Here is a 12,399-nt window from a genome sequence, read left to right as displayed (position 1 = left end):
TCCGAAGGTCACTGGTACGCATTTAGGCTCCCATTGAAAACAACACATTCGTACCTTTAATATGATGTACAACACAATAAACGCTAGCAGTACAGTGATACAAAACAACAAACATTATTTAGGTTTATCTGACTGGTATGAGCGACATTAACTCTTCAATTAGATCGTGTTTAAAACTCTATAGATACTGCTCACTTATTACATGCGGGAAACAAAGGCTACTGAAAAATGCTGCCTATTGGTAGCGAGATGGGGTTAGAGGTAGCGGTACCGTCGCCGCGGTTGTGTTGATAGGTAGTTGGCGGCGCTTATACAAATGGACACAGCGGTGCTTCGTCGTGAGCGGTTTCAGCTGATTGTCGGCGAATAAAAAGCGTTGACTGCTTCTTACGGGTAATACTTACAATACTCAGGAACGAATCAATGCAGGGAGACCATATAACGTTACTATTACTCGCGAAAGAAGCGCAATCTACCAAATAGAGGGATACTCGCCCTAGGTGATCGTCTGGGTACTTTTGCACTGCATGACGTTTTCTGTTTTTTTTTTTTTATGAGTACGTGTTTAGCTTGTGTTCCACCTACTATGCACAACTGTATAGTGCCGCTGGCCTTCTGAAGTATTTACTTCTCGCTTTGCTGGATACCGAAAAACATAGCTTATATACCTGTGCGATGTGTTCAAGTACACTGTTCACACGAATAAGCATACAGCTTTTTTTTCTTGTTCTGTCCTCCATTAAATGTAGGACAGTTGACAGGTTTTCTCGGTAAATATACGTGGCTGATATAGCAGCGCTATACAAAAAAGTTTAACACGAATGCACTTGTTCTGTCTCCAGTAACAGTATAACAAGGTAACAGTTCACCACAACGCTTTCATCGATTGATTACGTGCAATAAAGTGATGCAACAAATGTCTATTTCTTTTATAAATTGGACAAGCGTATTTTTCAACTAAATAATGACCGCTGTCATCCATCAATATATAACAACGCCGCACAAATGTCCAGATAATATGAAAAAGATGAAGTTTTGCGTGAAACTGTACGACATAAATGTAAGGCAAGTTATCTCGTTGAATTTTTAACAGATATGGGTTTTTAATGCACACGTACATTTAAGCAAATCAATATTTCTGGGTGAATTCAACCCCAAGGTTAAATTGCGCAAGATAACTCTGTTTTATGACTTCCGTATCATTCCATTTTCGTGTTTTTAGGGGACAGTATAAGTAGCGAAGTATCAGACACTAGTTTATAAAAATATTTCTTTGTAGTGGGACTACGACTGTTTAAGCACAGCTAAAGTTCATCGCATAACATATGAGCTACGGTGATATACCCCTAACAACAAAGCAAACGTGCATGACCTAGAGACTCACTTTTTGTTTGCCAGCAAGTCACTAAGACGATGCGTTAACATACTATATGATACTACGGATGTTTGGGATGATGCCAAGCCGACCTTAAGATGTACTCAAAATCAGAAAGTGGCACCTACACGAAAATGATTCTGGTGAGCGGAGCGCAGGACGACAATATGCAGAACTCAGGAAAGTTGCACTCAGTTTCTTATTGCAGTGCTTATGTAGTCGACCAAGGCCAAGTGCTTCTGGTCATCCTGTTTGCGCTAGCGCAACAAAACAAACCACCCTTTAAGGACGTGCATAAGGTACGCACGCGTGCAAACGCGACGTGGCAAGCAAACGGCGCAGGCAGCAATCCACACTAGGCACGCTTCATCCAGTAGCCGCCAGGCGGCGACTCGACTGGATCTCGTGGCCAATAGTGATAGGCATACTAGCCACTAGCACGCATTATGGCTACGCAGCCTAAGAGCAGTGCAAAGAAACGTTTGTAGTGCTACCCCTATATATCTTGAGCTTCCATGGTCTTAGAAGGAAATTTTGCGATCTTTACAAGTGGTTCCGAAATGGTCGGTCCTCAATGCCCGGTGGCACATGCATTCACGCACAAGTATTCACTGTGTTTATTCGTGTGTGATATATTCACATCAGTTCAAACACTTCAAGCCCAATGTTCGTTATGAAAAGGCTATATGAGTCTTGTAATAGCGTTTCGCTGTGAGCCAGTGCATTGTTTGCGCACTAATTAAGTGCTTTTTTTTTCTTCCATTCCTAGGCAGGTGAATCACTCCGAGGATGCGGGGAACGCGCTTCTGGGTGGGTAACCACTCAAGGCGCAGGTGTTTGAGCACGCCGGCGTCGCCAAGATTGTGTCCCTCAACCCCGAACATTTCTATTTTTGCTACAAAGCTACAGCGCAGCGGCGGATTCCGCTCAAGAGGCACAAAGTGTCGACGTTGAGAATCAAGTGAGTGGCACACTTAGTTTCAGTGTGTGTTTTGTCTTTCGTCCTCTTTCCAAAGACGTCTGGGACCTGCGTTTCATCGTTTTGTGACAAAAAGGGAGCATGGCGCACCGTTTTTGTCACATGTCTTATATATACATTCATCATCGCCCAGCGCGAGAATAGCACTACAATTTTGGGCACTTATACGGCGCAGTTTCATTAGTGGTTTCGTCTTGTGCTTTCCCAAAAAGAAGTCTATTGGCAGGATTGATCATACGAGTGTCATTCATTGACGCATACAAGTATTACATGGCGGGTCACGACTTCACTAGCTGCCGAGACAACTCTGATTGATCGGGTGCACTGCAGAACGAACGAGAACCAACAGGACCACTTGCATCGGTTCATGTTCCAGGCCCTCATCTTAACGGTAGTGTAAGATGACACGTTGATGTTACAGGGGACTGTCTCATGACGCGCATTGTCATTGGGCGCGCCATTGCTCTTACAGTGTGCCATATGCCTTGGTGCTATTTGGCCATAGCTGGGTCTTGCGCCAGAAAACACCATATATTATCAACGTTTTCTTCATTGTCGTTTCTTCTCTCTCTTTCTCTCTCTCTCTCTCTCTCTGTGCGTGCGTGCGTGCGTGTGTGCGCGCGCTGGCTAACTTGCTGTATGTAATACTAACTTGCCCAAACCGAACCACTTCTCAACGATACTGGGCACCCGTTTTAGATCCGAGATGTTTCACTCGTCTGAATCTTAATATCTTGGAAATGCCCTTGCCATTTCACAGAGTCGAACATCTTTTTGTGCATGAGAGTATGGACGACTGATGAAAAGAAGTCACAGCTTTGCCACGAAGGCGAAGCAATGAACGCGATAGCAACAAAGGGGAAGCTCACGCGCAGAATGACAAGCAGATCGAAACTTGCCCCACGTTTCTCACGCACAAATGACGCATGAAACTTACTCACAGGTACAGATGAACGCGAATAAGCGTCTCAGTTGTGTTACTTCGCTGTGACTGAAAAGCGCACCCTTTTCGCAAACGGAGGCTGTGCAACGATTGCAGTAACCTTTGTGCGCCCCGTAACTACAACAGAATCGTTCCAGTGCAAGCCCAACGCAGCCAAGACGTAAGATCCGTCCCAGTGGGAGATAAGGGCACGCGAGAGATGGTCCACTCCACTCCCCTCCCCTCCACGGGTCAAAGTACGCGTGAGAGATGAGAGCCGCACCGCGCGCTCACTGTGCCATCTTGCTGATAATTCTGAAAACATGATAGGTCACCCCCCCCCCCCCCCCCCGAGATGCCCGCCAACAGCGGTAAGTGGTAGATATAAATAGCTTTTGAACGCAGCGTTTGAACGTTGAAGGGGGTACCCCTCAGTGGCTCAGTGGTTAACGCCTCGCATTCACGACTCCGAGGTCCCACGTTTGACTCCACCCGCCGGAGTCTTTTTTCTGGATTTTTAACGAGGATAGTCTTTATTGGAATACTCCAACCCAAAAATCTCTGTACATTTGTCTGTTTGTCCGCCTTAACAATACTCCAAACGGCACCGAACTACACCCCAAAAAACCAACCTAATCCGCAGCGCCCACCAATATTGCTCAAGTTTCAGCGTTCTTGCTTGTGCGATTGTTCATTAAAAACAATTATTGCTGATATCTGAGGCGCCATAAGAGGACAATATTTGGTATGTGTGTCTTTATACTAGAGCAGACATACAGACGTAATGCTAAAGGACCATAGCGTTTATGACGTTGCTCTGACAATGAAACGCGATGCAGATATATATATATATATATATATATATATATATATATATATATATATATATATATATATATATATATATATATATATATATATATATACGGTGCATGACGCCGGCAGTGACATCCAGCTGAGAGTGTCCATATAATTGCAATCGCAATAAAATGTACAATATAATAAAAAAGCACAGTGATGACGTAATTGATACTTCTGTAAAATTAGTTTATTTGCACCTATATATTTTTATGAAATTTCGCTAATAGGCTATAAGGCCCAGTAAAATGTTGTGCGCCCCGCGTTGTCCGCCCCCCTTGCACAGCAGCTTTCGTATTAATTTTTATAATAAGCGTCGTTGATTATGTCATTTTTCCTTCAATTCACGCTGTAACCAATGAAATAAAATTTTAGGTGCTGAAGGCATAGAGAATAATATTGGTATTATATTATCAGTCAAAGTAGTAGTGTATAGTTGTAGCATTGTAGTAGCAGTAGTAGTGGCGAAGTGCGCAGTGACACTCTGTGAGGAATGTATGTCGATTTATTTTCTATAAGCGCCTTAACATTCACTGTGCTTCAAACACTCTGAGAACGAATAAAATGTCCAATCAAAACACGCTCTACGAAAAAAAACTGTATCGTTAGGCTGTAATCGGTTGTATTTACACTGGTGCACGCGTGCTTATTGGTAAATCAGTGTTAATTAACTTGTGTTCTGGAAGACGCGTCTTGCAGAGGTCATTCGGCACCCAGTTCAAGTATTCATCAGTGTCCGTTTCCGTGTGCGCTGCCACTTTGTTCTACTCCAGCACGTTGCCAACAGGGCACCCGGCGCAGTAATGTTTGCATCCAAATGGGCTCGAGTACGCATAAGTCTGGCTCTTCAGATGAGACTCACGAGTGTCCATCAATTGGAAGTGCCCACCAAATGGTACTTCCACGCTGCGTCTCGGCCCATCGTCTAATAGCAATGCCCTGCCCTGGGCACCATTTGAGAGTAAGAAATGACAGCGTCCCTGGGATCAAATTCGCCGTCGCTGGCGTTGTACCGTCCGTTCGTGAGCCCTGGCCACTCACTACAGCTGACGATACGACAGTCGTTTGCGTAAGCAACGCTATGGTCCTGGTTTCACCGCGGGAAACACACAGCCTATAGTGTCAACTTTTCTTTTGGTGAATCAACAGCACAGAAAGAACGCACTATTCCGCATTAAGGTAGGATATCGTCCACTCCAATCATTCTGTCTCCAAGACTGCGATGGTAATTATACAGACAAATCAAACAAAGTTTGATGCTTAGGAAGCATCACTATTGGTGCGATGCTTCCTAAGTGAAGGTGTGGCTAAAATAGTGCGAAAAAATAATGGCAGCTTTGCAGTGTGGTATACCAAGCCTGAAGAGTGAAGCTTGGCAGCTTTCCTTCTTTCTTTTGATTGTATTTTAACTTCTTCTTTCTCTCTATTTCTGTGTCTATTTTTATCGTTTTTTATTGCTTCCTTCTCTCTATCTATTTCTTTCTCTTTATCACCCTTGCCACGCCGCGGTGGTTTAGTGGCTAAGGTACCCGGCTGCTGAACCGCAGGTCACGGGATCGAATTCCGGCTGCGGTGGCTTCATTTCCGATCGAGGCGGAAATGTTGTAGGCCGGTGTACTCAGATTTGGGTGGACATTAAAAACCCCAGGTGGTCGAAATTTTCGGAGCCCTCTACTACGGCGTCTCTCATAATCATATGGCGGTTTTGGGGCGTTATACCCAACTTATCAATCAATCAAATCTCTTTTTCACCCTTTGTATCTCCCTTACTCTTTCATACTTTCCTCTCCATCTTCTATCTTTCACTTTCTCTGGCTATGTTTCTCTATTTTTCTTTTTCTGTCTAGTTCTCTGTCTTTCTTTTTTTCATCTCTTTTATGTCTGTTTATTTCTAACTCTCTCTCTATTTTTTCCACTGTCTTTCTCTTTTTGGTCTTTATTCCCTTTATTTTTTCTAATTATCTCTTTCTTCTTTTTTATATCGCTTTTTTCTTGTTTTTGAATTTTTTCTTTTTTGCACCAATTTTATCTTTATCGGCCTTTTTGTCTGTCTATTTATCGCTTTTTTCTCTGTCTCTTTGTCTTTTCCCCGAAACTGGGGCATGTTTACCCAATGTTCCCTCGTAAAGTACTTGAAATCTGCATAAGTGACTTCAATCAGGGCCAGAAGCTACAGATGATACAGGGCCTAAACCTAAATATGCAAGCACATGCAACCGATCGTATACGAGAGCAACAAGAAACAAAGTGGAAAACAAGTTTTCACCACACAGTTTCAAACTGAACATATATTAAGGGCGAAAAAAAAATACGGACAAATGAAAAGAAGAGATAGGGATATGAATCGGTATAATAAGGCGGAAAAGCCAAAACTACTTATGCGTAAGCAAGATGGACGTGTAAAAAAGATTCTAGAAGAAACTCACGCGAATTTTAAAAAAGAAAATGGGATAGGCTGCTGACCATGCAGTTTGCATAGATGCGCATGCAAGCTATCCGTCAGTTCTAAAGCCCAGCTATTTTGCCGAGACACCGATGGCTAGTGCCATGTTCACGACGCCTAAAGGTTTTTGAAATTACAACGTGGTGAATTCACGCAAGGCCTCTGGGCAAGCGGCGCTGCACTGTTGTACCGGGCCAGTGCTCTCTGTAGACAATAGACAACATGGAAGTTGTTTATGCTGGAGTAGATGCCCATCTCTTGAGCTCCAGATTTGAAAGCTGACAAATGTCCGTTTTACTTCGTTGAGTGTAATACGTATGGGAACCTGGTGAGAGTGAACTTCGCCAATCGGTAGCACTAGAACATTGAAACAAGGAGTTTAGAGGCAGTTTTCGAACGGAGTACTCGAAGCTTTGCATTAGCATTTATTACCGCTGCGCATGTCTTACGCCAACACCTCGGACACGCTCTTTTTATTTCAAAAATAGCGTACTAGTATCACAAAGAACCATCTTACCACATCGCTGTGAGTTTAACAGCTAGTTATTCAACCCCTGTATATGAGCCCTTGATAATACCTCGTGACGCCTTTCTATATAATTTTAAGGAAGCTAGTGTACGAGAATCAGCATCAGACTCGTTAGAATACGTGTAGAATAGGAAATTTTAAAATCACTTTGGTCCCCTATTTATGTGTTTTAGTACAGTGGCAATAAATACCTCCCTCGTCTTCATCACGCTGCAGTGTGCGTGAAAAGTTTACATGTTACGTTATTTGAATACCGGAATAAGTGCCGCTGCTAAGATGTTTATTTTTAGGAGCTAAGTGCATGTACAGGACCTGTAAACTAAATTGAGCTCAATACTTTGTCTCTACTGCATTCGCTTTAATCAACGTCTGCTCCGTACACAAACAAATCTTTCGACTGTTGTTCTGCCTTGAAATAATTTTGTGGACCATGAAGAATGGTGTAGGTTGTCGATATATTGCAGACGGAACTTCACCCAAAAGTTTAATCTAATTGAAGGTACTTAAGGCATTTTTTCGCAACATATGTCGTTAGGGGCCGCGGGGCCAAGTTCATACCTCGCAATCACAGCGATCAACAAAAACGCAAACTCTCGAAGACCGCAAATGAATTTTTAAGGTACTAATTTTAACCCTGTAAAGGGGGGTTTTTCATTCAATAAGTCTTATTTGTGGCTACAGTCTAGACAAGAGTGAAATTTAACCCTTCATTACATAATGCTAGTACTTTACTGAGCATTATGGCTAGATGGCGTGAGTCGCCAGCCGATCTAAAGAGTACAGCCTTATCCCTCAAACCGTCCAACCAATGCTGAATAAACTTTGGGACGCGAATGATGCCGACATGTAGAATCTACATACCTTTTCATTACGGCGATCAATAAACAATACTGTCCCATAATAAAGCTCTTAGATTAATCGCGTTAAAATCGTGCGCACACTGCTGTTTTCAAAGAAAATGAAAGAGCCTCACATCATACTTCGTCTGAGTTAATTTTGTATGATCTCGTATTATTAACGAACATATACGAGTTTTTGTGCTAGTTTTTTTTTCTTTTTTGTTGTTTCTGCAACAATACGGAACCTTCAAAATTATGTGGCGTATAGACCTCACTATGCTTCAGCATACCACGCAAGGAAAAACGTTCGTAATGGCCATGTGCACTGTTTCTCATCTCAAGTTCATTCGAGTCAAGAAAGTGGTTTATGACGTCACGCTCGAGTGTCCGCACTGGCCTCCGGCGTGTCTGGCGTCCCTTTGGCCGTCTTTATCCGCGCCCCGTCATCCAGCAGCGCGCAAGGGTTGGGGTGTTCATGTACACAGGCGCCAACAACAAGCGCCGGAGCCGTCGCCAACATTTCAACCTCATCGCTGTACGCTTGAGCTGTTTGCGGATGCACAGCCTGCTTGTCAGTCATTCCGCCGGTCTACCTCTCGGCGCGCACTTGTTTTCTTCATGGCTTCGCCGCGCCTGTTTTACGCGCTTCTGAAAACAGCGCTGTACCTATTGTGACATTGGCTTCCTTTTCCATAATGCATGTGCGCGCGCAAGTCATCTTGCTGGAGACTCGGGCTTGGTCGAAACGCCGCCAGGCCGGGCCGCAAAACCGACTCCCCAGAGAATAAAGCCCGGCAGCCGTTACCACCCCGACTTTTGTCCGTTCCGGTTACGTCTCCCTCTGTGCGCCACACTCGTGCACTGGCTTTTGCGAACGCTCCTTTTTTTTTCGGCTCTTCTCTCACTTGCGTCGCTCCCTACTTGTCTCCAGACTGGTGAAGAGGCGCACTTCTCCAGTTTCTAAACATTCAAGGCAAAACTAAACTCCTTCCCTTTTCAAGCCACTTCTTTGTTTCATCCTTGGAGTTTTACTTATACAGCCGCTTGTCAGCAGCGGGTGCGTCTCTTCCTCACTTATTGTATTATTTCGGTGAAAACCACTGTGTCTGCGACTGTTCTTGTATCGTTTGCCGTCACCGGCCCGTTATCTGGTGGCGCGTCAGGCAGGAAATGGTTGCTCCTGGTGATGTGACGCGTGGCTTCCATTCTTTTCTCTAAGCTAAAGTAGTTTCCTCGGAGTGGGGTATGTACGTGTTATTTTTTTTTTTCGTCTGAACTACTCGCTTTGGCTCGCTCTTCGTAATACAAATAAATATTTTTTAACAACAATCGAATTATTGCTTTTGCGTGTCTTGGCACTACGCAATGATTGATGTACATCCGTTGTTGCGGCATTTCTCCTGCAGTGATGGCGCCGCATTTTGTTCGCGCTTGCTGCTTACCGTTAAACACGGCCATCTCGAGTCGGCACTGTACAACTGTGAGTAAACTGTAGACACTCACCACTGGCGCTGGTTTGATATGCGCTCCTCCAGCTCATATTGCGGGCGTCACGACTCGTACGAGCTTCTGTTCGTTCATATGAAAGACGAAAAACCGTATAACGCATGGTTTATCTTGGTTTCTTCCTGCTTGACTGCATTTCCTTTCCTCACTTCTGAACCGAATATCACAACTCGTTTCCGTTAAGCGAAGTCAACGTTCACTTAAGGCACATAAACAAAACAAAAAAATGTTAGGAAGCGGCGCGACATTGGCGGTGGTTTCTCTTTGAGCGTAACCTCTTTGAACGTGATCATTCTTTGTAATGGCATCTGATGCGTATAGTGAGAATGATTGAAATCCTCCTGCCGTCATTTTTCGATTAACGTCAGGCCTTTGAAAAGGCTCGTCTTGTCGAGCCCAGAAAGAGAACGGATTGGTTGGGCTTCTGTTTGGGTTGCTATGCTCTTGCTGCGATAAGCAATTTGCTGCCTTCACCTATAATGGTGCACACGCATTTTGCAAGGTGTGTAGGACAAATGAATTGTCGATAAAGTGTCCATTAATATTTTTTCCATGCACGTGTAAGCATTCAGGCCTTCCTTTGCATGTTATATAAACTATTTATTCATAAATTGTTCGTTCTATTATTACTACTACTCTTTTATACTATGCTACCAAGAGAAGAAACTTTCAATGCGTTTTATGAAACTAGAACTTTCCCTAGGCAGTCTGTAAATCGGCACAATTTGCATGCAGCACATGACATTCAACGCGATGTGAGCGCTCTCAACTTACTCGTTGAGCGCTAGCGGTTCCTATCTTGTTTTACGCTGTACGCGATCCCTTTTTTTTTTCGCAAATTTATAACGCGCCTGCACTAATTAGGCATATGCGTATATCATGGCGTGCGAAGTAAAGCTTGTCTAAAGGACGGTAGTAGTTGCTGAGAGAAATGAGAAAATAAAAACATAAATCAAGATAAGGTTTTTTTTCTCCTTTAGTGGGTTCTAATTAGCTGTCTTGTGCTGGTGGAAGGGTAGGAGAACTTGAGATATGAAAAGAACCACGTACTACTTCGTGAGCCCCTCTCTTGACTATTGCAATAAAATTTCGTTAGCAAAAACAAGAAGAGTCTTCGCTATGCTGTCATAAAGAGCAAAGCCAAAAATCCGCTGTACGTGTGCACTCGGCCAGCTAAAATTAGCCCTATTTTTCATGCCCGAGAGCAAGTAAGCAGACACTGACGCATAGGGATATGCGCGCACGGAAACACAGTATATGTAAAAAAAAACTTGCATAGAAATAAAGCTATGAACTGTTCTCTTGGTCGTACTTAGGCAAAAGCGCACATGGCATCATGGGAAGCGCGGGTTTTCCACAAAGCTGTAGTCCATCATGATTCACGACTTCGTGCTTAACATTCCGTGTATTCCTTTGTCCCAAAATGTATATAACCAGAAAAGTTGCCTTAAAGGCACCTTTCATCATCAAGGAAACGGTGGTCGGAAGCTTAAAAACTGATAAATATAATAATTTACATACTTACCTTTAAATAAATACCTTCAAAAGAAGAAAACAGCCAATGGCTACAAAAAAATTCATACGTATTCGTACATATATGACATGATTTATCTCATACAGGTATAGCTGTGTGAAGCAATCGTGTTTTATTTATATATCTTTGTTTTTCTTCTACTTCGATGCGCCGTGGTAATTTGTCTTTGAGATTTTTAGTGTAGGTGGGCGTTGCGCTTTTAACAGCTCCATTTCGACACGTGTGTACACGCATTGGCATGTGATTGTACAGACCGCAGCAACTCGCTCGCTGCATTCCGTGCCGACCGGTTGTGCCCTCGCAATCTCCGACGTCCGCGTAGGTCTGGCCGACTGGGCTTGCCCTACGCCATCTCCTTCGCCGATCTTCGACGACAGCGTAGCTCTGGCCTACTGGACTTGCCCTACGCTATCACCTGACGCCGACAAGTGCTCTCGCTAGTGGTGCCCCATCCTCCGACTTCTGCAACCGTGTCCATCTATCCTGCCATCTGCTTGCTTCCGTCGTTCGCTGTCCCTGCGCCTCGCTCTCTCCTTCCTCCCTCTCTCTCTATCCCTTTACCTTTTAATACTATCCTTTTTATCCCTTCTCTACCCATCCCTCGTGAGCTAATGTTGAGGTGCCCTCCCTCTGAGAGACAGTTACGGGGCTCACTTTTCTCTTCTTTTCACTTGTAATCAATCCCCCCCCCCCCCCCCCCCCATGAGACGTTTAACTGTGTCACACAGCCTTTCCGTGGCAATCTTTGTACGCCTATTTAGAGTTCTTCGCTTCGTTCAATAGTGATATTAACCCTTCAGGAATCTGGATTACGCAATGTAGCGCAAAACATGGCATGCGGGAAGCAGCAGCAGCGCGAAGCAACCGACGCGGTGGCAGCAGAACGTGGCCTGCGTCGGCGAGCCGCCGTCTGGTTGCATTCATGTTGATAGCAGCACTGACAAGGAGCGGCCTTCGACTTTAGCGCGCCTTCGCTCTTCGAGCCGCAGTGAGCGAGAAAGGTTCACGAAAACAAAATCGGGTGCCACGCACGCTTGGCGAATTGAAACGAGCGCCGATCAAATTGCCGCATGGTACCTCGCCCGCCATCTTCGCTACGGCTTTCCGCGTCTTGTGTGCGCAGGCACGCGTCGAACGCATTGCGCCGCCGGCATATCGCGAGAGCTGGCCAGCTGTGGATTCGCGGCAGCTCTCCCTTATTTTTCTCTCGGCCTGTCGCGTGCGTGTTGGTCGACGCGTCGCCTCCCTCGCGTATAGGTCTTTCCCATCGCGCGGCGGCTACGCAGCCGCCTTCACATTGGCGCTTCTTTTCACTTGATTAGGGAAGCCGCCGGTTCTGTTCGGTTCGTGTCGCTGTCACTCTGTCATAGAACTTTCCTTCGTTCTGTTTCCGGTTGTGTCCCGTGCGTTGGTG

The 12,399-nt window shown here is 44.7% G+C and overlaps 1 protein-coding gene across 2 annotated transcripts in view; it reads left to right on the top strand.

Moving 5' to 3' along the window:
* Nucleotides 1-2,282, top strand: part of LOC119176744 (hemicentin-2) — a 329,765-nt gene extending 327,483 nt beyond the window's left edge. For both annotated transcript variants that reach the window (XM_075877281.1, XM_075877280.1), the window contains exon 14: nt 2,145-2,282. The gene's annotated coding sequence lies outside the window, so the exon portion shown is untranslated. The remainder of the gene's footprint in view (nt 1-2,144) is intronic.
* Nucleotides 2,283-12,399: the final 10,117 nt, after the last annotated feature.

Source organism: Rhipicephalus microplus, chromosome X (assembly GCF_043290135.1).
Source record: "Rhipicephalus microplus isolate Deutch F79 chromosome X, USDA_Rmic, whole genome shotgun sequence".
NCBI classification, from domain to species: Eukaryota; Metazoa; Arthropoda; class Arachnida; order Ixodida; family Ixodidae; genus Rhipicephalus; species Rhipicephalus microplus.
This window is presented reverse-complemented; position numbering and strand designations above follow the sequence as displayed.